This window comes from Triturus cristatus, chromosome 9 (genome assembly GCF_964204655.1).
Source record: "Triturus cristatus chromosome 9, aTriCri1.1, whole genome shotgun sequence".
NCBI classification, from domain to species: domain Eukaryota; kingdom Metazoa; phylum Chordata; class Amphibia; order Caudata; family Salamandridae; genus Triturus; species Triturus cristatus.
In genome coordinates, this window is record NC_140592.1 from 123,421,244 (window position 1) to 123,445,335 (window position 24,092).

Here is a 24,092-nt window from a genome sequence, read left to right on the forward strand (position 1 = left end):
AATACCATTTGGTCCCACCCTCATGGGATTTCATGCCACAATGCTTTCTGGGTCAGGTAGTTCGTAACTCTTCCAAAGTGGATGCTTTAAAGGTCTTTGTGCAACAAACTGTTATCCCCAAGTGGGTACTTTGGGGGGGAAACACCAAAGTATCTGCAAATGTCCTTTTCCCACAATACTGGCTCTTCATCTCCTCAAAGCGCCCGTATTATCAGGTGCTGCGGTCCGCTGGATATGCGGCGGGGCGTTTCCACAGCGAGGCGTGCCGCAATTAAATTTTCAACACACCAGGTTGCCCTGCATAGAAACGCCAACACAGATGGAAATTCTCCTTCATTTATTGTGGGCAGCAGACACAGCGTATTTACCCAACCAACAGAAGCGCCATACGCGTTTCGCGCTCCATGCCCTTGATCACTGGCTGTGCTCAAAGTCCCGACAGCTGTGTGGACTAAATACCGTTTGGTCCCACCCTCATGGGATTTCATGCCACAATGCTTTCTGGGTCAGGTAGTCCGTAACTCTTCCAAAGTGGATGCTTAAAGGGTCTTTGTGCAACAAACTGTTATCCCCAAGTGGGTACTGTGGAGGGGAAACACCAAAGTATCTGCAAATGTCCTTTTCCCACAATACCCGCTCTCCATCTCCTCAAAGCGCCCGTATTATCAGGCGCTGCGGTCCGCTGGATATGCGGCGGGGCGTTTCCGCGGTGAGGCGCGCCGCAATTAAATTTTCAACACACCAGGTTTCCCTGCATAGAAACGCCAACACAGATGGAAATTTTCCTTCATTTATTGTGGGCAGCAGACACAGCGTATTTACCCAACCAACAGAAGCGCCATACGCGTTTCGGGCTCCATGCCCTTGATCACTGGCTGTGCTCAAAGTCCCGACAGCTGTGTGGACTAAATACCGTTTGGTTCCACCCTCATGGGATTTCATACCACAATGCTTTCTGGGTCAGGTAGTCCGTAACTCTTCCAAAGTGGATGCTTAAAGGGTCTTTGTGCAACAAACTGTTATCCCCAAGTGGGTACTGTGGAGGGGAAACACCAAAGTATCTGCAAATGTCCTTTTCCCACAATACCGGCTCTCCATCTCCTCAAAGCGCCTGTATTATCAGGCGCTGCGGTCCGCTGGATATGCGGCGGGGCGTATGCGCGGCGAGGCGCGCCGCAATTAAATTTTCAACACACCAGGTTGCCCTGCATAGAAACGCCAACACAAATGGAAATTTTCCTTCATTTATTGTGGGCAGCAGACACAGCGTATTTACCCAACCAACAGAAGCGCCATATGCATTTTGGGCTCCAAGCCCTTGATCACTGGCTGTGCTCAAAGTCCCGACAGCTGTGTGGTCTAAATACCGTTTGGTCCCACCCTCATGGGATTTCATGCCACAATGCTTTCTGGGTCAGGTAGTCCGTAACTCTTCCAAAGTGGATGCCAAAGGATCTTTGTGCAACAAACTGTTATCCCCAAGTGGGTACTGTGGAGGGGAAACACCAAAGTATCTGCAAATGTCCTTTTCCCATAATACCGGCTCTCCATCCCTTCAAAGTGCCCGTATTATCCCGCGCTGCGGTTCACTGGATATGCGGCGGGGCGTTTCCGCGGCGAGGCGCGCCGCAATTAAATTTTCAACACACCAGGTTGCCCTGCATAGAAACGCCAACACAGATGGAAATTTTCCTTCATTTATTGTGGGCAGCAGACACAGCGTATTTACCCAACCGACAGAAGCGCCATACGCGTTTCGCGCTCCATGCCCTTGATCACTGGCTGTGCTCAAAGTCCCGACAGCTGTGTGGACTAAATACCGTTTGGTCCCACCCTCATGGGATTTCATGCCACAATGCTTTCTGGGTCAGGTAGTCCGTAACTCTTCCAAAGTGGATGCTTAAAGGGTCTTTGTGCAACAAACTGTTATCCCCAAGTGGGTACTGTGGAGGGGAAACTCCAAAGTATCTGCAAATGTCCTTTTCCCACAATACCGGCTCTCCATCTCCTCAAGGCGCCCGTATTATCAGGCGCTGCGGTCCGCTGGATATGCGGCGGGGCGTTTCCGCGGCGAGGCGCGCCGCAATTAAATTTTCAACACACCAGGTTGCCCTGCATAGAAACGCCAACACAGATGGAAATTTTCCTTCATTTATTGTGGGCAGCAGACACAGCGTATTTACCCAACCAACAGAAGCACCATACGCGTTTCGGGATCCATGCCCTTGATCACTGGCTGTGCTCAAAGTCCCGGCAGCTGTGTGGACTAAATACCGTTTGGTCCCACCCTCATGGGATTTCATGCCACAATGCTTTCTGGGTCAGGTAGGCCGTAACTCTTCCAAAGTGGATGCTTAAAGGGTCTTTGTGCAACAAACTGTTATCCCCAAGTGGGTACTGTGGAGTGGAAACACCAAAGTATCTGCTAATGTCCTTTTCCCACAATACCGGCTCTCCATCTCCTCAAAGCGCCCGTATTATCAGGCGCTGCGGTCCGCTGGATATGCGGCGGGGCGTTTCCGTGGCGAGGCGCGCCGCAATAAAATTTTCAACACACCTGGTTGCCCTGCATAGAAACGCCAACACAGATGGAAATTTTCCTTCATTTATTGTGGGCAGCAGACACAGCGTATTTACCCAACCAACAGAAGCGCCATACGCATTTCGGGCTCCATGCCCTTGATTACTGGCTGTGCTCAAAGTCCCGACAGCTGTGTGGACTAAATACCGTTTGGTCCCACCCTCATGGGATTTCATGCCACAATGCTTTCTGGGTCAGGTAGTCCATAACTCTTCCAAAGTGGATGCTTAAAGGGTCTTTGTGCAACAAACTGTTATCCCCAACTGGGTACTGTGGAGGGGAAACACCAAAGTATCTGCAAATGTCTTTTTCCCACAATACCGGCTCTCCATCTCCTCAAAGCGCCCGTATTATCAGGCTCTGCGGTCCGCTGGATATGCGGCGGGGCGTATCCGCGGCGAGGCGCGCCGCAATTAAATTTTCAACACACCAGGTTGCCCTGCATAGAAACGCCACCACAGATGGAAATTTTCCTTCATTTATTGTGGGCAGCAGACACAGCGTATTTACCCAACCAACAGAAGCGCCATACGCGTTTCGGGCTCCATGCCCTTGATCACTGGCTGTGCTCAAAGTCCCGACAGCTGTGTGGACTAAATACCGTTTGGTCCCACCCTCATGGGATTTCATGCCACCATGCTTTCCGGGTCAGGTAGTCTGTAACTCTTCCAAAGTGGATGCTTAAAGGGTCTTTTTGCAACAAACTGTTATCCCCAAGTGGGTACTGTTGAGGGGAAACACCAAAGTATCTGCAAATGTCCTTTTCCCACAATACCGGCTCTCCATCTCCTCAAAGCGCCCGTATTATCAGGCGCTGCGGTCCGCTGGATATGCGGCGGGGCGTTTCCGCGGCGAAGCGCGCCGCAATTAAATTTTCAACACACTAGGTTGCCCTGCATAGAAACGCCAACACAGATGGAAATTTTCCTTCATTTATTGTGGGCAGCAGACACAGCGTATTTACCCAACCAACAGATGCACCATACGCGTTTCGGGCTCCATGCCCTTGATCACTGACTGTGCTCAAAGTCCCGACAGCTGTGTGGACTAAATACCGTTTGGTCCCACCCTCATGGGATTTCATGCCACAATGCCTTCTGGGTCAGGTAGTCCGTAACTCTTCCAAAGTGGATGTCTAAAGGGTCTTTGTGCAACAAACTGTTATCCCCAAGTGGGTACTGTGGAGGGGAAACACCAAAGTATATGCAAATGTCCTTTTCCCACAATACCGGCTCTCCATTTCCTCAAAGCGCCCATATTATCAGGCGCTGCGGTCCGCTGGATATGCGGCGGGGCGTTTCCGCGGCGAGGCGCGCCGCAATTAAATTTTCAACACACCAGGTTTCCCTGCATAGAAACGCCAACACAGATGGAAATTTTCCTTCATTTATTGTGGGCAGCAGACACAGCGTATTTACCCAACCAACAGAAGCGCCATACGCGTTTCGGGCTCCATGCCCTTGATCACTGGCTGTGCTCAAAGTCCCAACAGCTGTGTGGACTAAATACCATTTGGTCCCACCCTCATGGGATTTCATGCCACAATGCTTTCTGGGTCAGGTAGTCCGTAACTCTTCCAAAGTGGATGCTTAAAGGGTCTTTGTGCAACAAACTGTTATCCCCAAGTGGGTACTGTGGAGGGGAAACACCAAAAGTATCTTCAAATGTCCTTTTCCCACAATACCGGCTCTCCATCTCCTCAAAGCGCCCGTATTATCAGGCGCTGCGGTCCGCTGGAGATGCGGCGGGGCGTTTCCGCGGCGAGGCGTGCCGCAATTAAATTTTCAACACACCAGGTTGCCCTGCATAGAAACGCCAACACAGATGGAAATTTTCCTTCATTTATTGTGGGCAGCAGACACAGCGTATTTACCCAACCAACAGAAGCGCGATACGCGTTTCGGGCTCCATGCCCTTGATCACTGGCTGTGCTCAAAGTCCTGACAGCTGTGTGGACTAAATACCGTTTGGTCCCACCCTCATGGGATTTCATGCCACAATGCTTTCTGGGTCAGGTAGTCCGTAACTCTTCCAAAGTGGATGCTTAAAGGGTCTTTGTGCAACAAACTGTTATCCCCAAGTGGGTTCTGTGGAGGGGAAACACCAAAGTATCTGCAAATTTCCTTTTCCCACAATACCGGCTCTCCATCTCCTCAAAGCGCCTGTATTATCAGGCGCTGCGGTCTGCTGGATATGCGGCGGGGCGTATCCGCGGCGCGGCGCGCCGCAATTGAATTTTCAACACACCAGGTTGCCGTGCATAGAAACGCCAACACAGATGGAAATTTTCCTTCATTTATTGTGGGCAGCAGACACAGCGTATTTACCCAACCAACAGAAGCGCCATACGCGTTTCGGGCTCCATTCCCTTGATCACTGGCTGTGCTCAAAGTCCCGACAGCTGTGTGGACTAAATACCGTTTGGTCCCACCCTCATGGGATTTCATGCCACAATGCTTTCTGGGTCAGGTAGTCCGTAACTCTTCCAAAGTAGATGCTTAAAGGGTCTTTGTGCAACAAACTGTTATCCCCAAGTGGGTACTGTGGAGGGGAAACACCAAAGTATCTGCAAATGTTCTTTTCCCACAATACCGGCTCTCCATCTCCTCAAAGCGCCCGTATTATCAGGCGCTGCGGTCCGCTGGATATGCGGCGGGGCGTTTCCGCGGCGAGGCGCGCCGCAATTAAATTTTCAACACACCAGGTTGCCCTGCATAGAAACGCCAACACAGATGGAAATTTTCCTTCATTTATTGTGGGCAGCAGACACAGCGTATTTACCCAACCAACAGAAGCGCCATACGCGTTTCGGGCTCCATGCCCTTGATCACTGGCTGTGCTCAAAGTCCCGACAGCTGTGTGGACTAAATACCGTTTGGTCCCACCCTCATGGGATTTCATGCCACAATGCTTTCTGGGTCAGGTAGTCCGTAACTCTTCCAAAGTGGATGCTTAAAGGGTCTTTGTGCAACAAACTGTTATCCCCAAGTGGGTTCTGTGGAGGGGAAACACCAAAGTATCTGCAAATTTCCTTTTCCCACAATACCGGCTCTCCATCTCCTCAAAGCGCCTGTATTATCAGGCGCTGCGGTCTGCTGGATATGCGGCGGGGCGTATCCGCGGCGAGGCGCGCCGCAATTGAATTTTCAACACACCAGGTTGCCGTGCATAGAAACGCCAACACAGATGGAAGTTTTCCTTCATTTATTGTGGGCAGCAGACACAGCGTATTTACCCAACCAACAGAAGCGCCATACGCGTTTCGGGCTCCATTCCCTTGATCACTGGCTGTGCTCAAAGTCCCGACAGCTGTGTGGACTAAATACCGTTTGGTCCCACCCTCATGGGATTTCATGCCACAATGCTTTCTGGGTCAGGTAGTCCGTAACTCTTCCAAAGTGGATGCTTAAAGGGTCTTTGTGCAACAAACTGTTATCCCCAAGTGGGTACTGTGGAGGGGAAACACCAAAGTATCTGCAAATGTTCTTTTCCCACAATACCGGCTCTCCATCTCCTCAAAGCGCCCGTATTATCAGGCGCTGCGGTCCGCTGGATATGCGGCGGGGCGTTTCCGCGGCGAGGCGCGCCGCAATTAAATTTTCAACACACCAGGTTGCCCTGCATAGAAACGCCAACACAGATGGAAATTTTCCTTCATTTATTGTGGGCAGCAGACACAGCGTATTTACCCAACCAACAGAAGCACCATACGCGTTTCGGGCTCCATGCCCTTGATCACTGGCTGTGCTCAAAGTCCCGACAGCTGTGTGGACTAAATACCATTTGGTCCCACCCTCATGGGATTTCATGCCACAATGCTTTCTGGGTCATGTAGTCCGTAACTCTTCCAAAGTGGATGCTTAAAGGGTCTTTGTGCAACAAACTGTTATCCCAAGTGGGTACTGTGGAGGGGAAACACCAAAGTATCTGCAAATGTCCTTTTCCCACAATATCGGCTCTCCATCTCCTCAAAGCGCCCGTATTATCTGGCGCTGCGGTCTGCTGGATATGCAGCGGGGCATATCCGTGGCGAGGCGCGCCGCAATTAAATTTTCAACACACCAGGTTGCCCTGCATAGAAACGCCAACACAGATGGAAATTTTCCTTCATTTATTGTGGGCAGCAGACACAGCGTATTTACCCAACCAACAGAAGCACCATACGCGTTTCGGGCTCCATGCCCTTGATCACTGGCTGTGCTCAAAGTCCCGACAGCTGTGTGGACTAAATACCGTTTGGTCCCACCCTCATGGGATTTCATGCCACAATGCTTTCTGGGTCAGGTAGTCCGTAACTCTTCCAAAGTGGATGCTTAAAGGGTCTTTGTGCAACAAACTGTTATCCCAAGTGGGTACTGTGGAGGGGAAACACCAAAGTATCTGCAAATGTCCTTTTCCCACAATATCGGCTCTTCATCTCCTCAAAGCGCCCGTATTATCTGGCGCTGCGGTCTGCTGGATATGCAGCGGGGCATATCCGTGGCGAGGCGCGCCGCAATTAAATTTTCAACACACCAGGTTGCCCTGCATAGAAACGCCAACACAGATGGAAATTTTCCTTCATTTATTTTGGGCAGCAGACACAGCGTATTTACCCAACCAACAGAAGCGCCATACACGTTTCGGGCTCCATGCCCTTGATCACTGGCTGTGCTCAAAGTCCCGACAGCTGTGGGGACTAAATACCGTTTGGTCCCACCCTCATGGGATTTCATGCCACAATGCTTTCTGGGTCAGGTAGTCCGTAACTCTTCCAAAGTGGATGCTTAAAGGGTCTTTGTGCAACAAACTGTTATCCCCAAGTGGGTACTGTGGAGGGGAAACACCAAAGTATCTGCAAATGTCCTTTTCCCACAATACCGGCTCCCCATCTCCTCAAAGCGCCCGTATTATCAGGTGCTGCGGTCCGCTGGATATGCGGCGGGGCGTATCCGTGGCGAGGCGCGCCGCAATTAAATTTTCAACACACCAGGTTGCCCTGCATAGAAATGCCAACACAGATGGAAATTTTTCTTCATTTATTGTGGGCAGCAGACACAGCGTATTTACCCAACCAACAGAAGCGCCATACGCGTTTCGGGCTCCATGCCCTTGATCACTGGCTGTGCTCAAACTCCCGACAGCTGTGTGGACTAAATACCGTTTGGTCCCACCCTCATGGGATTTCATGCCACAATGCTTTCTGGGTCAGGTAGTCCGTAACTCTTCCAAAGTGGATGCTTAAAGGGTCTTTGGGCAACAAACTGTTATCCCCAAGTGGGTACTGTGGAGGGGAAACACCAAAGTATCTGCAAATGTCCTTTTCCCACAATACCGGCTCTCCATCTCCTCAAAGCGCCCGTATTATCAGGCGCTGCGGTCCGCTGGATATGCGGCTGGGCGTTTCCGCAGCGAGGCGCGCCGCAATTAAATTTTCAACACACCAGGTTGCCCTGCATAGAAACGCCAACACAGATGGAAATTTTCCTTCATTTATTGTGGGCAGCAGACACAGCGTATTTACCCAACCAACAGAAGCGCCATATGCGTTTCGGGCTCCATGCCCTTGATCACTGGCTGTGCTCAAAGTCCCGATAGCTGTGTGGACTAAATACCGTTTGGTCCCACCCTCATGGGATTTCATGCCACAATGCTTTCTGGGTCAGGTAGTCCGTAACTCTTCCACAGTGGATGCTTAAAGGGTCTTTGTGCAACAAACTGTATTCCCTCGTAAAAAACCAATGAAATTCCCCCGTTATAGTTAGTGCAGGCAACTATAACTCACGCGACCGCAATCCTCTGCTGATGACGTCAGATATTACATCACTGTATTTAGACACCTATTTACCCATGTCTTCTTCCATTAATCTTTAGCTATACATATATTACAAATATTTATTTTTCAGAAAGACACATATGTAATCAGTGATGTAATATCTGACGTCATCAGCAGAGGATTGCGGTCGCGTGAGTTATAGTTGCCTGCACTAACTATAACGGGGTAATTTCATTGGTTTTTTACGAGGGAAATGTCCAGCTAACTATAACATGTGTGAAACCTATGGTTTTTTAAGTGAATTTGCAAGGTTTTTTAAATGCTAATTCCTAACTATAATGTGTGTGAAACCTATGGTTTTTTTAAGTGAATTTGTACGTTTTTTTAAATGTTAAGTTATGTATTTATTAATATTTTTTTTTTCAGGTTTTTCACCGTGCGCGCACCGTTATAGTTATCTGAACTAACTATAACGGGGGAATTTCATTGGTTTTTTACGAGTGAAATATCCACCTAACTATAACATGTGTGAAACCTATGGTTTTTTAAGTGAATTTTCAAGGTTTTTTAAATGCTAATTCCTAAATATAACATGTGTGAAACCTATGGTTTTTTCAGTGAATATATATATATACTTATATATATATATATATATATATATATATATATATATATATATATATATATATATATATATATATATATATATTACCTACTGGCGGTCGCCAGTAGGTAGTTATAGTTAGGACCACGTTTCCATAGGAAAACCTCAACATTCTATTTTGAATAACTTTGGCGCCGGTCGACGAATCCTCGCGAATTTCTCAAAATAGGTGGGGCGCTACGCTCCGCTCCTACCCTGAAAGTCTCGGGGGGATCCGTCAAGCGGGGGCTGAGATAAAAGGGGGGTCCCAAAACGCGTTTTTCCCATGCATTTTTCCATAGGACCTTTAGAACGAGCTACAGCCCGAACGGCTGAACAGAATTACTCAAAATTTGGCAGAGAGGTAGTCCCTAGGTCAAGGAAGTGCCTTTTGTAGGTTTGGTGTAAATCTGTTCAGTAGATTCTGAGAAAATAGCCTTTAAATCAATATATATATCTGAGCCCGCTTACGGTACGCTTACCGTACGCTTACGGTAAGCGTACGGTGGCGTGCGCGAGCGCGATTCTGATTGGCTCTTAGATCTTAGTAAACATTCGAATCGGCCGAAACCAGGAAGCGGCGGCCGCCATTTTGTGTATTTCACTCTGAAAAAAAAGAGTGAAAACAAGGAAAGGGGGCAATGAGGAGAGTTACAGACCCCCTAACATTTGTAAGGGGGTCAAAGAAGGACAGAAAAGTACAAAAAAAACATTTATTGATTTTAAAAAAAATCACGGGGTACGCGTACGGTAAGCTTACGGTAAGCGTACGGTAGAAAAAAAAAAAAAAAAAAATGAAAATCAGATTTAAGTGTTTAGATATTAGGGGGCTCTAAAAAGAGCCGTTGTGTTTATGAAATGATTTTTTAGTGGTACCTACAAGTAAGTACCGATGCAGAGTCTAAGGTTCAAGAGGAAGACTCTGTTCCCTTCATCATTGAAGTGCACACCATCTCCTCTATAAATGTCTTGCATGTCATAACGCAAGTTGTTGTGGTAAATGGCACCCATACCATAGTCACGGAGGAAAGCAGAAACAGATTTGTTGACGTGCTTTCTTGCTTTGTCATCGCACCGCGTGCCCACCGTGCGTGCACGGCACTAACTGCGTAAAGTGGGCGCGCGGTGCGCGAAGCGCACCGCGTGCTCACTGTGCGCGCACGGTACGCGAAGCGCACCGTGCGCGCACGGAACGAACTGCGTTAAGTGGGCGCGCACGCCACGAATGGCGTAAAGTAACTTAGCATTTAAAAAACCGTACAAATTCACTGAAAAAACCATAGGTTTCACACACGTTATAGTTAGGAATTAGCATTTAAAAAACCTTGCAAATTCACTGAAAAAAACCATAGGTTTCACACATGTTATAGTTAGCGGAAATTTTACTGATAAAAAACCAATGAAATTCCCCCGTTATAGTTAGTGCAGGCAACTATAACTCACGCGACCGCAATCTTCTGCTGATGACATATGTGTCTTTATGAAAAAAAAATATTTGTAATATATGTATAGATAAAAATGTATGGAAGAAGACATGGGCAAATAAGTGTCTAAATACAGTATTAGCATCAGCAGAGGATTGCGGTCGCGTGAGTTATAGTTGCCTGCACTAACTATAACGGGGGAATTTCATTGGTTTTTTATCAGTAAAATTTCCGCTAACTATAACATGTGTGAAACCTATGGTTTTTTCAGTGAATATATATATATATATATATATATATATATACATATATATATATATATATATATATATAATACAGTTACAGTACCAACCAATTAACTTATGCTATGAATTATGTGTTGCACTTCTACATTTTGCATATGGGACTCTCGTGGTGTTTTTCAGGTCTAGCATTCGAGACTTCTTGTATATATTTTAGTTTATACTTATGTGTTTGTACTTTGTGGGCTCTAGAGATCAGCCCTAGGACTTGTCTGCTTCTGCTTAAGGACTTTTTCCTGTTCAACTGCCTCGATTTAACTGTCTTGATAGAAAACGACCGGTAGAGTGCTGTAAAATACCAGAATTGCGTTCAGCTGAGGGACCTTTTGATGGAAAACGACCTGCAGAGGTCAATAAAATACCAGAATCACTTTAGCATGCTCTAGATTCCAGTTCATAGAAATTATCTTCCACAAGAACTAGTAGACAATAATATTTTTTTCAAATCTTGTATTTTAAGTGATATGACCACCGAAGGCCTGATTTTATATTAAAAACAGAGCTTTGGACGATACCATTTCCCGCTGAAAGACAATATTTCTCTCCATGTGTCCCCATACCTGACGTATCACGCATTTTGGTACTCACTTTCCCTCCATGTTAAAAAACCATAGATGTTTCAGCACCCAGGCTAGTGTGCTGCATTGCTAAATACATATAAGGTCCCAAAGGCGAGACCGATTGCATTGCAAATGCTTGTTCTGTCTTCCGCTCTCTCAGACTCTGTCCCTCTCTGCCCTGTGTCATCTAAAGGAGTTTTGTGGTCCTGTGCAAGGCATATTGTGACTGTTTTTGTGTGTTACTATGTTTTAAAGCTTAACGTATGGCTCAATATAGTTTGGCACCATGCGGGACTGAATCAGTGGGAAATATGTTATAAAATGTGAAGTTGTTTCGAACAAAGGCTCACAACATATGACTTGCCCGGGCCCCCAAAATCCCTAAGACTACGTTGCCTGCAGTGAACACAAATGCATGCAGTCTCCCACACCTTACAATACACATTTTCAGAGTTTCTTTACAAGTTCAAAACTTCCCCTAATTGCAAATGTGGGCCACTTTTTTAGCTATCTTATTTATTCTCTAAGGTGGGAGACCTGTTTTCTGTTTCAGTCCGACTATGCAAATTGTGGAAAGCTCACCAAAGTTCCTCTGAGCCCCTCCGTGTCAGGACCAATAGGTTCATGGAGGATCGACTGATGTGCTACCAACACACTTACTGCACAATTGATCAAAGGAAACTTTGCAATGAAACAGTTCGTATTTCTGAACCAATTTCATGAATGGTGGGCCCCAGGGGAAGCAAAGTCGCAGACTAGTCTTCCCCCGGGGTCTTTTGCGCATGGAGGGTGGGTACAAGAATACAGGGAAGGAAAGTGACTTCCTCTTCCTGCATTCTGGCATCATCGGTGGGGAGACAAGTTAGCAAGGGAGTCGGGAGTAGGGCCTATTTAGCGTTAGGGCAGGAAATAGGCGGTGTCTGCGACATACCCACTGGTCGGTGGTGCCTGAAGGAGTCGTGCAAGCATTGGTGTGGGCAGAGAACGGGATGGCCGACGTCACGCAGGAGCAGGTGAGGGAGGCGCTGAGCGTGCTGGGGCGCACCGGCCAGGAGGATCTCCTCCGGCCTGGCGTTCTGGCAGAGGCATGGGTGGGGCTCTCTCAGGCCCGAGGGCGGCCTCGGCGGGCGTTGCAGCGGTGGTGGTGGCATGTATGGAGGAGCCACCACCGCCCGGGAGAGGTGCGTCGAGGAGGGGAAGGGGTTTGATGAAGAGTGTGGCGCCACGCGGAGGACGGTCCAAGAGCCTGCCTCCGCGTTTGGAGGTGTGTGAGCGGGAGGCAGGAGGGCCCCTGGAATCTCTGGGAAGCGGCATGCCACGCCTTTGCTTCTGATGGGAGTGGAGGGGGAGGGAGCAGGGTTTTCCGGAGCAGAGAGGCCGAGAGCAAGGTTATTCAGCCGGCTGCTGGGAGAGGGGAGGGGGGGCGGGCATGGTGTGTCCTGGTGGCCTTTTACGGTCCAATGATATGGCGGCAAGTGGAGTTGTTGAGGAAACACGGGGTCAGCAGGAGGACACTCCTTTAGACCTGACCCAGGGATCTCGGGCGAGGACCCCTGCACAGGTGGGGGGCGCTGTTGAATTGCCCAGGGTGGTTGCAGGGGTTGGAGGGAGGGATGGCACCAGTCACTTGGGTGGGGTGGTCCCTTGGGTGCACATGCAGGGAGTGGGGCCACGGGGGCATTGCCCTCTCTTATTGCCCAGGTGGGAGGCTATGCAGGTGGAGGACAGGATCAGGGAAAAAAGACTGCTGGTGCAGGAGACGGAGGTGCGATGGGCGGAGTTGGAGGCTCTCAGGGGAGGGGCAGTTTGGGAAGAGGAGGCACAGGGGCCCCCCATGCCCATCTCGGAGGAGGATATATGGGCAGAACAAGAGGAGAGGGAGAGAGTGGCCAAGCATAGAGTGGTCAGGTAGCAAGGCGGGGTCACAGCCCAAGACAGGGACCGCCAGGACGGCGTTGAGGCCCGATGGTTTCGGAGCCAGCCCAGGTTGGAGCGATCTGGGGATAGGAGGGGATCCCAACTGGCGGAGGTCAGCAGAGGGGTGGGTGGCACGGCGGGCGCAAGATGGCCTCAGGAAGCTGCCTTGAAGCAGCAGGCGGTCCGTGGTGGCCTTCCGTCCGGCGCGGGAGCAGGCAGCGGCGTCGTGTGTGGGAGGGGGAGCGGTGCGGGTGTGAAGGCGAGTAAGGGTGTGAAAAGAGCGGTGCGTGAGGTACTGTGAAAGCCTGTGGAGGAGCCTGTGTTGGATTTGGTCTATGGTACGGAGAGCGATGCTCTGGAGGAAGGGGAGGTGAGGGATGACAGGACGGGGGTGAGGAGCAACAGCGGAGTTGGTGTTTTACAGGGCTCAAGGACACAGAACAAGGTGAAAGCGGACACTACCAGAGCCAGCAGTTCTAAAGGACAGTCGGGAGAGGTGCCGCCGGCATTGACAGGTGAGGGGGCATGGTGGTCAGCTAGGAACGAGGGGCCAATAGGGGGAAGGAAGAAGGCCTGCAGGTCGGTAGGTGTGGGTGATGGGTCAGTTAGGGATGTGGAAGTACGACCTCAAGGTGGTTCCAGTGGGGGTAGTAAACCGGAAGGGGCAGGTAAGGCCCTGTCTTCGGCAGGGTTTTTTTTTTTTTGCATCTTTTACATAGCGCAAACTCAACCCGAAGGTATTGGAGCGCTGTTCATGAGCACCGTATTTACATTACATATTCAGGCACAGGGATATTAAGTGATTTGCCCAGAATCACAAGATGTGGATGCAAGCTCGAGGCTCGAACCCTGGTTTCCTGCACCAAAGTCGGCAGTTTAAGCCGACGCACCACATCCTCTCCCCTTCAGACTGACTGACTGGGTTCGGACTGACAAGACGGAAGGGAAGGAGGACAGTAGTGAGAAGGGTGAGGACAAACACCAGAAAAACCGCCTTATATGGGGTTGGTGATGCCACTGGGCTCACATTTATCTGAGAAGATTAAGAACAGAATCTGGAAACACGAATACGTGGTTGTGTTTAAGTTGTTAAACAGTGATGTACAGGCGAAGGAGGGCTCTAAGGAGGAGGAATGGGAACTGACAAGGAGACCCAGGGTTCTGGTGAACATGGAAAACTGGACATCAGTGTTTCTCATTTACGCTAGTATCTACTGCGAGAAAAACCTGGACAGGGCCATAGCACTCTTGAAGTATATGGATATCATAAGGAAAGCCCAGTTACAATTTGGGGGTTTGCTTGGATGAGTTATGATGAGGGGATCCGGGCCCGGATTAGTGTGAACCCTGACAAGCCGTGGGGGGAGATTGATCAGGAGTTGTGGATGCAGTGGATGGTGTCGACTCACTCGTCGGCGTCTACGCACACAGCCAGCAGTCGGCCGGTCACTTACTGGTCCTTTCCGCCGCGGCCCGCCCATGGTGGGGCGGGAGGGTCTATCGCGGGAGGGTCTACCGCCCATATGGGGAGCGCAGGCCAGTCAGCTAAGCCAGGCACCAGCACGACAGGAACGTGTGGGAGCTATAACAGGGGATATTGCTCCCGGTACCCATGCAAGTTCAAGCATGAGTGCTCCAAGTGTGGAGGACCGCATGCCCTTACCCAGTGCTTTACCTTGGTCACGCCTTCAGAGTAGTGGCGAAATGTGGAAGGAAGGGGACAGACTGGACAGAAGGGCGCCTATGCCAGATAAGGTTGAGGCGATGGCCCCGTGGCTCTCGTGTTACCCAGACAGGGATGCGGCTTTGAAGATTCAGTGGGGTTTCACAGAGGGTTTTCGAGTGGGCTATCAGGGACCTCGGGTGCGGAGATGGGTGGACAATCTGAAATCGGCCAAGGAATTGCCGGGAGTGGTGGCAGCCAAGCTGCAGAAGGAGGTGGACGTTGGTAGGATAGCAGGTCCGTTTGCCGACTGGCCAGTTGACGATTTGATCATCTCCCCATTGGGAGTGGTGCCCAAGAAAGAAAAAGGTGAGTTTTGCATGATTCATCACCTCTCATGGCTGGAAGGGCAGTCTGTGAATGATTTCATCGCAGAAGCAGACTCGAGGGTGCTCTATGCATCGGTGGATGATGCGATCCGGCTAGTGAGGGTGTGTGGGCTGGGTCGGAATTGGCGAAGTGTGATGTGAAATCTGCTTTCCGCCTGCTGCCAATACACCCTGCGGATTTCTCTCTACTGGGGATGCAGTTTGAAGGGGCCATCTACGTGGACAAGGTTTTGCCCATGGGGTGTGCGATCTCCTGTGCGCTGTTCGAGATGTTTAGCACATTCTTGCAGTGGGCTTTTACACAGATCAGCGGACATCAGGACGTTACGCACTATCTGGATGACTTCCTGTTTTTGGGGAAGGCCCATTCTGGGGATTGTGGCAGGGCCCTGTCGCGATTCCAGGAGATGTCGGTGGTTCGGAGTCCCCTTGGCACCCGAGAAAACAGCTGGGCCTAGCTGCAGTCTGCCATTCCTGGGTATTGAGCTGGACTCCATTCAATGGATAGCTCGACTCCCTGACACGAAGGTATCGGAAATACAGGCGTGCCTCTTGTGGGTGATTGGGGAAAAGAAGATTGCATTGAGGGCGGTTGCAACAACTGCTGGGTTTCCTGAATTTCGCATGCAGGGTGGTGAGGGCTGGACGGACGTTCTGCAGACGGCTTGGCATGGTCATGTCGGGGCAGTATTACCACACCACAGGGTCAGGATTTCCATGGGGGTCCGGGCTGACTTGAGGACATGGCAGACTGGTCAGTGCTGTTCCATGTGGACAACATGACCATGGTCGAGTTGGTCAACCGACAGAGGGCAGGAGATCTGAGAGTGTTGTGCTTGTTGGGGAGTTTCATGCTGAAGTGTCTGAGATTGAATGTGGTGTTCCGAGCCAAACATGTCCCTGGGGCGAATAATGACAATGCGGATGCTTTGTCCCATTCGCAGTGGCAGCGGTTCCGGTGGTTGGCACCAGGAACGGATCAGTCCAAGACCAAGCTGCTGGACGGCATCTGGGCCTTGGGGGAGTGAGGGTGATAGGCCTGGTGGAGAACTCTATAGCCGATACCACTTGACGGACCTACACATTGGCATGGGCAGAGTTTGGATCCTTTATGGGATGGAGTGGGGATTCAGCGTTTGGAAACCGCGCAACTGTGGAACAAGGAGTGTTGTAGTTTGTATTACATTGCATTGACAAAGGGCTGTCTTCCGTTACGATTGCGGGGAAATTGTTGGGAGTGTCATTTTATTGTTGTTTGTTTTTTGGATTTGACCCTACGAAAGATGTGATTCTGGGTTGGGTCCTCAGTGTTTGGAGCAGGGAGAGGAGGGGGGAGGGGTGTTGTGGGATGCCATTACTTTTGACTTGTTGGTAAGATTGGTTGAGGCTTTGCGGCTGTGTTGTTACGACGGTTTTGAGGTTCGGGTTTTCCGTTTATGCATGGTATGGATGTTTTTTGGGGCCTTTCGGGTCTCTGAGTTGTTGGGGATGAAGAAGGTGTGTGGCAGGAGGTACGAGGAGATCAGGTTGGATGCGGGTCGCCTGGGGATTTGGCTGGGGCAGTCTAAGACAGATCAGTTGGGGAGAGGAAAGTGGGTTTGGTTGTGTGAGACTGGTTGCGGGGGTGTGTGCCCGGTGGCTGAATGGCAGAATTTTCTATTGACCACAAGGGCCACGAGTGGGGAGATCTTTTGTCATGCGTCTGGGGCAAGGGTGACGGCGGCACAGTTGTTGGCAGTTCTGCGCATGGCATTGAAGAGGTTGGGTCCGAACCCGGTGGGCTTTGGGACACATTCTTTTCATATTGGGGTGGCGACAGCGGCAGCATGGCTGGGATGGTCTTGGGATAGGATTCAGCAGATTGGGAGGTAGACATCTAGGTGCTGTGAGCGCTATGTCCGTAAATAAAGGTGCTTGGCCTGGTGCCTTGTCTTGCGGGGGTGGGGGGTTGGGGTGAAGCGTTTCAGGATGCATTACTAATGCCTTTTTCTCACCGTAGGTTGCATGGATCGCCTGGGGGCCAAGACGGTCACATGGATCGTGGGGCATTCGTTTGTGCACTGTGCCCCGAAGTATGCAGAGGAACAGGTGTACGGCCGAAACCTGGGACTCAAAGTACAACGTCATGAGGTGCCTTGGTGGGGAAAAGGGGGGATGCGATGGGGGGCACTATTGCCCTGGCTCGTGAAGATGGTCCCCCAGAAAGGCTGCCCTGATCTGTTAATAATACATTTGGGTGAGAACGATTAAATTTGGCTGTCGGGTTTGGTGCTCTTACAGCTGATGCTAAGAGACTTGGAAGTGTTGAAACAAAGACTGGCTGGGACTTGCATTGCATGGACGGAATTTGTTCCTCAGAGAGTTTGGAGGAGGGCAATAAAGCATGGGGCTGTTGAAAAGGTACGAAGAAAGCTAAACAGAGCAATGAGGCTTTTTTGTGGGGAAAAGGACATCAAAGTGATTGCTCATACTGGACTGCAACTGGAGGAACCATTACTGTTCAGGGATGACGGTGTGCATCTTTCGAGATTGGAGAATGCATATTACATGATGGAGATGAGGGATGTGGTCAGCAAGTTGTGGAACGAGGCTATATGGTGTCACAGGAATGAATGAGTGGTTAGGGGCGAAAGATGCACAGTTTGACCCTGGGGGGTGGCAGGTAACCGCCCTAAAGGGGGTTCCCTGGCTGGCGGTACTTGGGAGGGGTGGGGGAGTCAATAGCGGGCGCACCCACCCCTGGGGGTGGAAAGTGAATGATGTGGGGGGCTGGAGGTATGAGTGTAATGCCAGTTGATACCGGGGATGATGCTAGGAGTGATCTGAAGAAATGGATGAAGAATGGAATGTGTCATGGACTGGAATGAGAGGTGAGTTTGGAGTAGGGAAGGGAGTGTATGGATGAAGAGTTGATGTTGGGGTTTGTAAATGGTTAAGTGTTGTTTGGTTATTGATTATGTTGTGCAGCCTGGTCCTAATAAATTGCCTTTTACGCTTAAGACATCAGCGTGGTCTGTTTATTGCGCGATGGTGGGCCCCGGGGGAAGCAAAGTCACAGACTAAGCTTCCCCCGGGGTCTTTCGCGCATGGAGGGCCAGGCTGGGGTCAGGGGATGGGGTTTTGGGGGTGGGTATAAGAATGCAGGGGAGGAAGGTGACTTCCTCTTCCTGCATTCTGGCATCATCGGGTGTGGGGACAAGTTAGCAAAGGCCACCCACCCACCCTACAGTTATTAGGGTTCGGGAGTAGGGTTGGCGGAGCGTGCCAGTTTAGGACGGGCTGCAGGGTTGGTGGTACTTGGGAGGGGTGGGGGAGTCAATAGTGGGCGCACCCATCCCTCGGGGGGTGAATGATGTAGGGGCTGGAGGCATGAGTGTAATGCCAGCAGATGCCGGGGAGGATGCTAGGAGTGATCTGAAGAAATGGATGAAGAACGGAATGGTTCATGGACTGAAATGAGAGGTGAGTTTGGAGTGGGGAAGGGAGTGTATGGATGAAGAGTTGATGTTGGGGTTTGGAAATGGTTAATCGTTATTTGGTTATTGATTATGTTGTGCAGCCTGGTCCTAATAAATGGCCTTTTACACTTAAGACATCAGCGTGGTCTGTTTATTGCGTGAAGTCTCATTCTGATTCATCTGCCAGCGAACTTACCTTGCAGAATTGCCGAAAACTTGAACATGTTTTCTCTGTTTTCATAAAAAACAGATCATTTTTGCACAGGCATGGTTGCAGTTTTGTAGTTTTAATTAGAGGTTTTTATGTAGCATAATCCGGTCTATCAAGCACTACACAGAGGAGCTTGGGGTTACATTACGTCATATAATGTTGGCTACAGCATAGAAAAACACATACAAAACCACAGGTCACCAGAGAGATGTGTTAGAGAGTGCAACATTGAACGTGGCAAAAGGGGCAAAGGAAACAAAATTAAATCGCTGGCTAGTGGTCATAAAAGGAAGGAAATATCTGCAATGCCCGGTGGACGAGGTCACGTAGAAAGGACAGGGGGGGAGTCGGCAGTGGAAGTGTTGATGACTTCAAACATTCAAGAGTCTTAAGCATCAGAAGGAAAATTAAAATAAACCTTCTAAATTCGAGATAATGCGTTATAGCACAACATTGATTCATTCTCACTGAAACTTGACTGACTGATTAACATGCACCCACTCTATGTGATCTAATTCTGGAATATTTCAAAAGTGTGTTAAAAATGCAATGATGGTTGAGAAGGAGTCCATGTTTACTATTACTTGATGCAACACAATGCAACACTACCTTAAATCGAAGGGAGAGTGTATAAATGTGCCATATTTACTAAGATATGTAATAATTTTGTTTTTTCCCCCAGAGCTGATGCTCTTTTTGTTGCCATGCTTGCGCTATATTGCAAGAGTGTGCATGTTCTCTAAACCATAGGTTTTGTACTGGGAGGCTACCCCTCTGGTACAAAAATATTGCTCCCATTATGAATGTATGTTGTACAATGTTGAGCACTTGCAAAGTTGAAAAAAATAAAGAGAAATTGAAACATTTCTCCTCATTATGCCTCTCAAGCAGATTCGGCCTTTCCTAACATAATGTCAACAATCAATGATTATGCCTGTGTCTCAGGTTACTCCCTCAATAGGAACAAAACAGAGGTCGGACCCCTGAATGTACTTTGCAACTGCTTAATTATCCAGGAGTATGTCCTCAAAAGGACTCCAGACAAAAATAAATACTTTGGAATCTTGTTCTTCTAGAACCTCAGGGAATCCCTTGATTATAACAAAAAAAAACTAAATAAAATTAGAGACACTCTAGAAAAAAGGCCTGCTACATTCATCACCAGGCGGGGTAACATACACACCATCAAAATGACGATCAGTCCCCTCAACTTTCTGATTAGCATGTCTCCTCTCTACCTTTCACATACCTTCTTTACCAGATTATATATAATACTCACTGAATTTCTGTGGAAATCTAAGATACCAAGAATTTCACTAAAGAAGTTAAGGCTCCAAAAGAAATTTGGAGGGCTAACCCTTCCAGATTACAGGAGTTTTACCAAAATGCTTTCTTAAGGAGACAAGCTGTTTCTGGTTCTTCACTCCCAATGCTGCTTTATCCGCCTCGCTCAACATCGAAATTAATCTTGCAAATCCACTTTCCCTCATCTCCCTCATTACCACTAAAAAAACTAAAACTGAATACTTCTCAGTCATTCTCTCCAACAAAACACACCCTTTGACTTGTACCACTTTTAAAAAATTAAAGCCATAATTTCCAGACATAAAACCCTGACAACTCCTGACCTCCCCAACACTATGAAATTAATAAAGGGGGACAAATAGCCTTCAAACCTTACTCTATGCTCACCCTCATAACTTCCTCTTTAACTAAATCTATACAGAACAAATGGGAAATGCTCTTGGACGCTACAAACAACTCCAACATTATGCCACCTAACTGTCCCTTCATGTGGGCTAACCTCACTTCTAATAAAATTACACCATATTTAGCCCAATGTAGACTCTGGACAGCTTTGATGGCCCACTGGACTCCAAAAATAGTTGCTGATGTTCCCATGTCAACCCACATACCTCATTATACTGTCCCTCTCTGCTTTGTACGATGTCTGTGTTTCTTATCTTATAAAATCTTCAATAAAAATGATTTCAAGTCTGAGTCTGGTCCTCATAACCAAAGATCTTAATAGATTTACAAAACTGCTTTGCAGTGAAACAACCTCAAAGTTGAACTGCTGTTAACTTTAAACTTTATTTCAGCAATCCATTACAATTGAGTCCATATTTTCTAATACTTGGTGCAACACAATGCAACACTGCCTTACATCAAAGGGAGAATGAAAAAAATGTGCTGTATCTATTAAGATAGGTCATATTTTTTACTACTCCAAGCTAATGCACTTTTTGTTGCCATGCTCGAGTGCATAGTGGAAGAGTGTGTATGTTCTCTAAAGCATAGGTTTCGTACTGGGCGGCGACCCCTCTGGTAGAAAATCTATAATTTAAGATTTTTCCCATTGTGCATGTGTGTTGTACAATGCAGAACACATGCAAATTTGGAAAAAATAAGGAGAAATCAAAATATTTCTCCTCACTACGCCTACCTCGAGGAGGCATACTGTTTTGGTGCAAATCCATGTCTACAAATGTTAGTAGATGGAGATTTGCATTTTACCCATGGGTAGTTGCTCAGGGTATAAGTGACTCCTGGAGCTTTACTCAGTGAAATTCTGCAAAGTTACAAAAAAACTGTGACAGTGGAATTTCAGCACGTCACGCTACTCGCGCCGATTTTTAGTACCGTAAGCTTGTTCCGTGCTGCAAAATTAGCTCAAACGGCACCATGCACCACGCCAGAAGGCGGTGCTTCTTTCTGCCACTCGGGTAGATTTTCTACTCAAGTACCAGCTTTCTCAAAGCAAACAGTGGCGACCTGCCGTGACCACCCACGTTGAGAAATCGCACCGAGATTTGTCCTAGCACTTAATTTTTCTCGCTCGTGCTCACCAACTTAACGTTAGTAAGCCACGTGGAATTTTTCCAGAACTTTGCACTCCAGGCGAAGTGCAGAGCGGGCAAAACTACACAAACTCCACGGGAGAAGCAGAGTTTCCGCCTACTCTTGGCGGTTGCATAGGAATGCTCTTGTACCATCCATGGAATACCCAATTGATGCAAAGTAGTGCAAAGTAGAGCATAGTGCAGCTATGCATTACTTTGGGGAACTTTCCAAGGCAAATCCTGGTTTACGTTGGAAAATAAAGCCCATCCCAACACTTTGCACCATGTTCGCATCACCTTTGTTTTAGTCATTTTGGACTCGGTTTTGACTGCTTACAGCCACCACCATAGATATAAAATGAATACTAACATATTAGCAATCCGCTATATCAAACAGAGTAATAATATGTAATCTTTGCTTTACTTTTAACATATGGAAAGGAAAACTGCGCCGGTATATTTCAGGAAAATTTGTTAAACAAGATTATCTGCATTTCTCTCAGGAAATGGACAAAAATATTCTTCAGGATATATATTAGACCTGAGTTTTTGGTAAAGGGAGAGAAGAGCATTGGCCAAACCCCAACTTCAATTATTCTCAATCGATTATGGATCATTTATTTCTTTCTTCGTGTTCATGATAGTTCGTATCTTAACAAGAGCTCATAGCACATTGATTGGGGGCAAGGAAAACAATAACTATATTGAATATAGGTACATCTACAAATGATAAATGTCACGTTATTTAGAAGTGGGGCTTAACTGTCAATTCCTCCAGATGCAACACATGATATACAGAAAACATCTATCAATCTCTAAAGATTCATCTATATTCCCAAAAAGTAAAAAAAAATATTTGTAAAAAGAGACAGGATGCCCAAAAACAAGAGGAACCTAGAGATATAATATAGCAAAAGGAATACACGATTTCTTTTTGAGGCCTGTTATCGATTAATGTTTAACAGTTTAACAATTCAAAAGGAGATACACTTCGACACATAGGGTAAATATGCACACAATCCATAAATTGAAAAATATGTACACAGAATCAAATATTATTCAAACGGTGCAGTGCTCAAGGCACATATAAACACTGGACAGTAGTGTTTAATCGATTTTAGAAATTATTATTATTATTTTTTAATTAATACAAGAATGTACAAGTGACAATTAAAAATAGGAATATGGTACCTAACTAATATTGATAAACCAGCCCACTTAAATTATAATCCTCACTCTATGCTGTCTAGGTTTCTTTGTAGGCTAAACGTTTACATTTCTAAAAAGCACTAGGCGCGACTATCTGGCGTGTACTTAGCACTGAGCTGCATGCACTTTGTTTCACTCTTTGTACATCTTATGTTCTGTATGGATTGTGTGCATGTCTACTATATGCAGTAAAGTGTGTCCCTTCGATACTGATTACACAGTGATAAACTGTTTGGTAGCACCCCCCAAAAAGCAAACATTTATTATTTTTGATAAGAAAAGCTTTGAGCATAAATATCGAATTCTGTGTGACAGAGAGGACAAAATTGATGTGTAACAAAAACTTTAACACCATAAAATTGGATATAGTGTCAGGAAATTGCGATTCTCCTATTAACATGACTAGAGAATCTGGATTTCATTAAAGACACGGAGGCTATCATTATGCATTAATCCTTTAATGCAGTCACAGACAGCCGCACTACATCACAAAGAAAGAAAACAGTTCTAGAATGTAGTGCCCAGGATACAAATGGCATGAGACACAAACAGACTGCCTCTTTTAAATGCAAATAAGAAAATAAAGTTCAGAAGTGTGGTCCAACTTGGTCTTGAAGTTGTAGGTAACGACGAGTCCGAAGAAAGGTAGGCTGAAGGATAGATGATCATGAAGAAATATCTGAAAGGAAAAGAGATCGGATGTAGAAAGGGGTAATATAATACAAAGGTCACAGTTGATATGCAAAACAAGTAAACAACAAAAAAACATAGCTTCAAGAACATCATGAAAGTGCATAGCTTAAAGTACATAGTTCAACAAATATACCAACCAAGGGAGTGGAGCAAAAGGGAGGGATAATGATAGCCTCCGTGTCTTTAATGAAATCCAGATTCTCTAGTCATGTTAATAGGAGAATCGCAATTTCATTACAAGACCGGAGGCTACATTATGCATGTTGGTAGCCATGAAGTACTACATCCGACATGTGTTCAATAGGTTTACAGTAATGGTGAGCGAAGGTTGAGGCATTAGACCAATCTGCTGCTTTAAGAATATCATCCAACTTTCCTCCGGACCAGAAGGATTTGCTTGCCATAGCACCTCGGAGAGAATGAGCTTGGAACTTAGAAAGATCA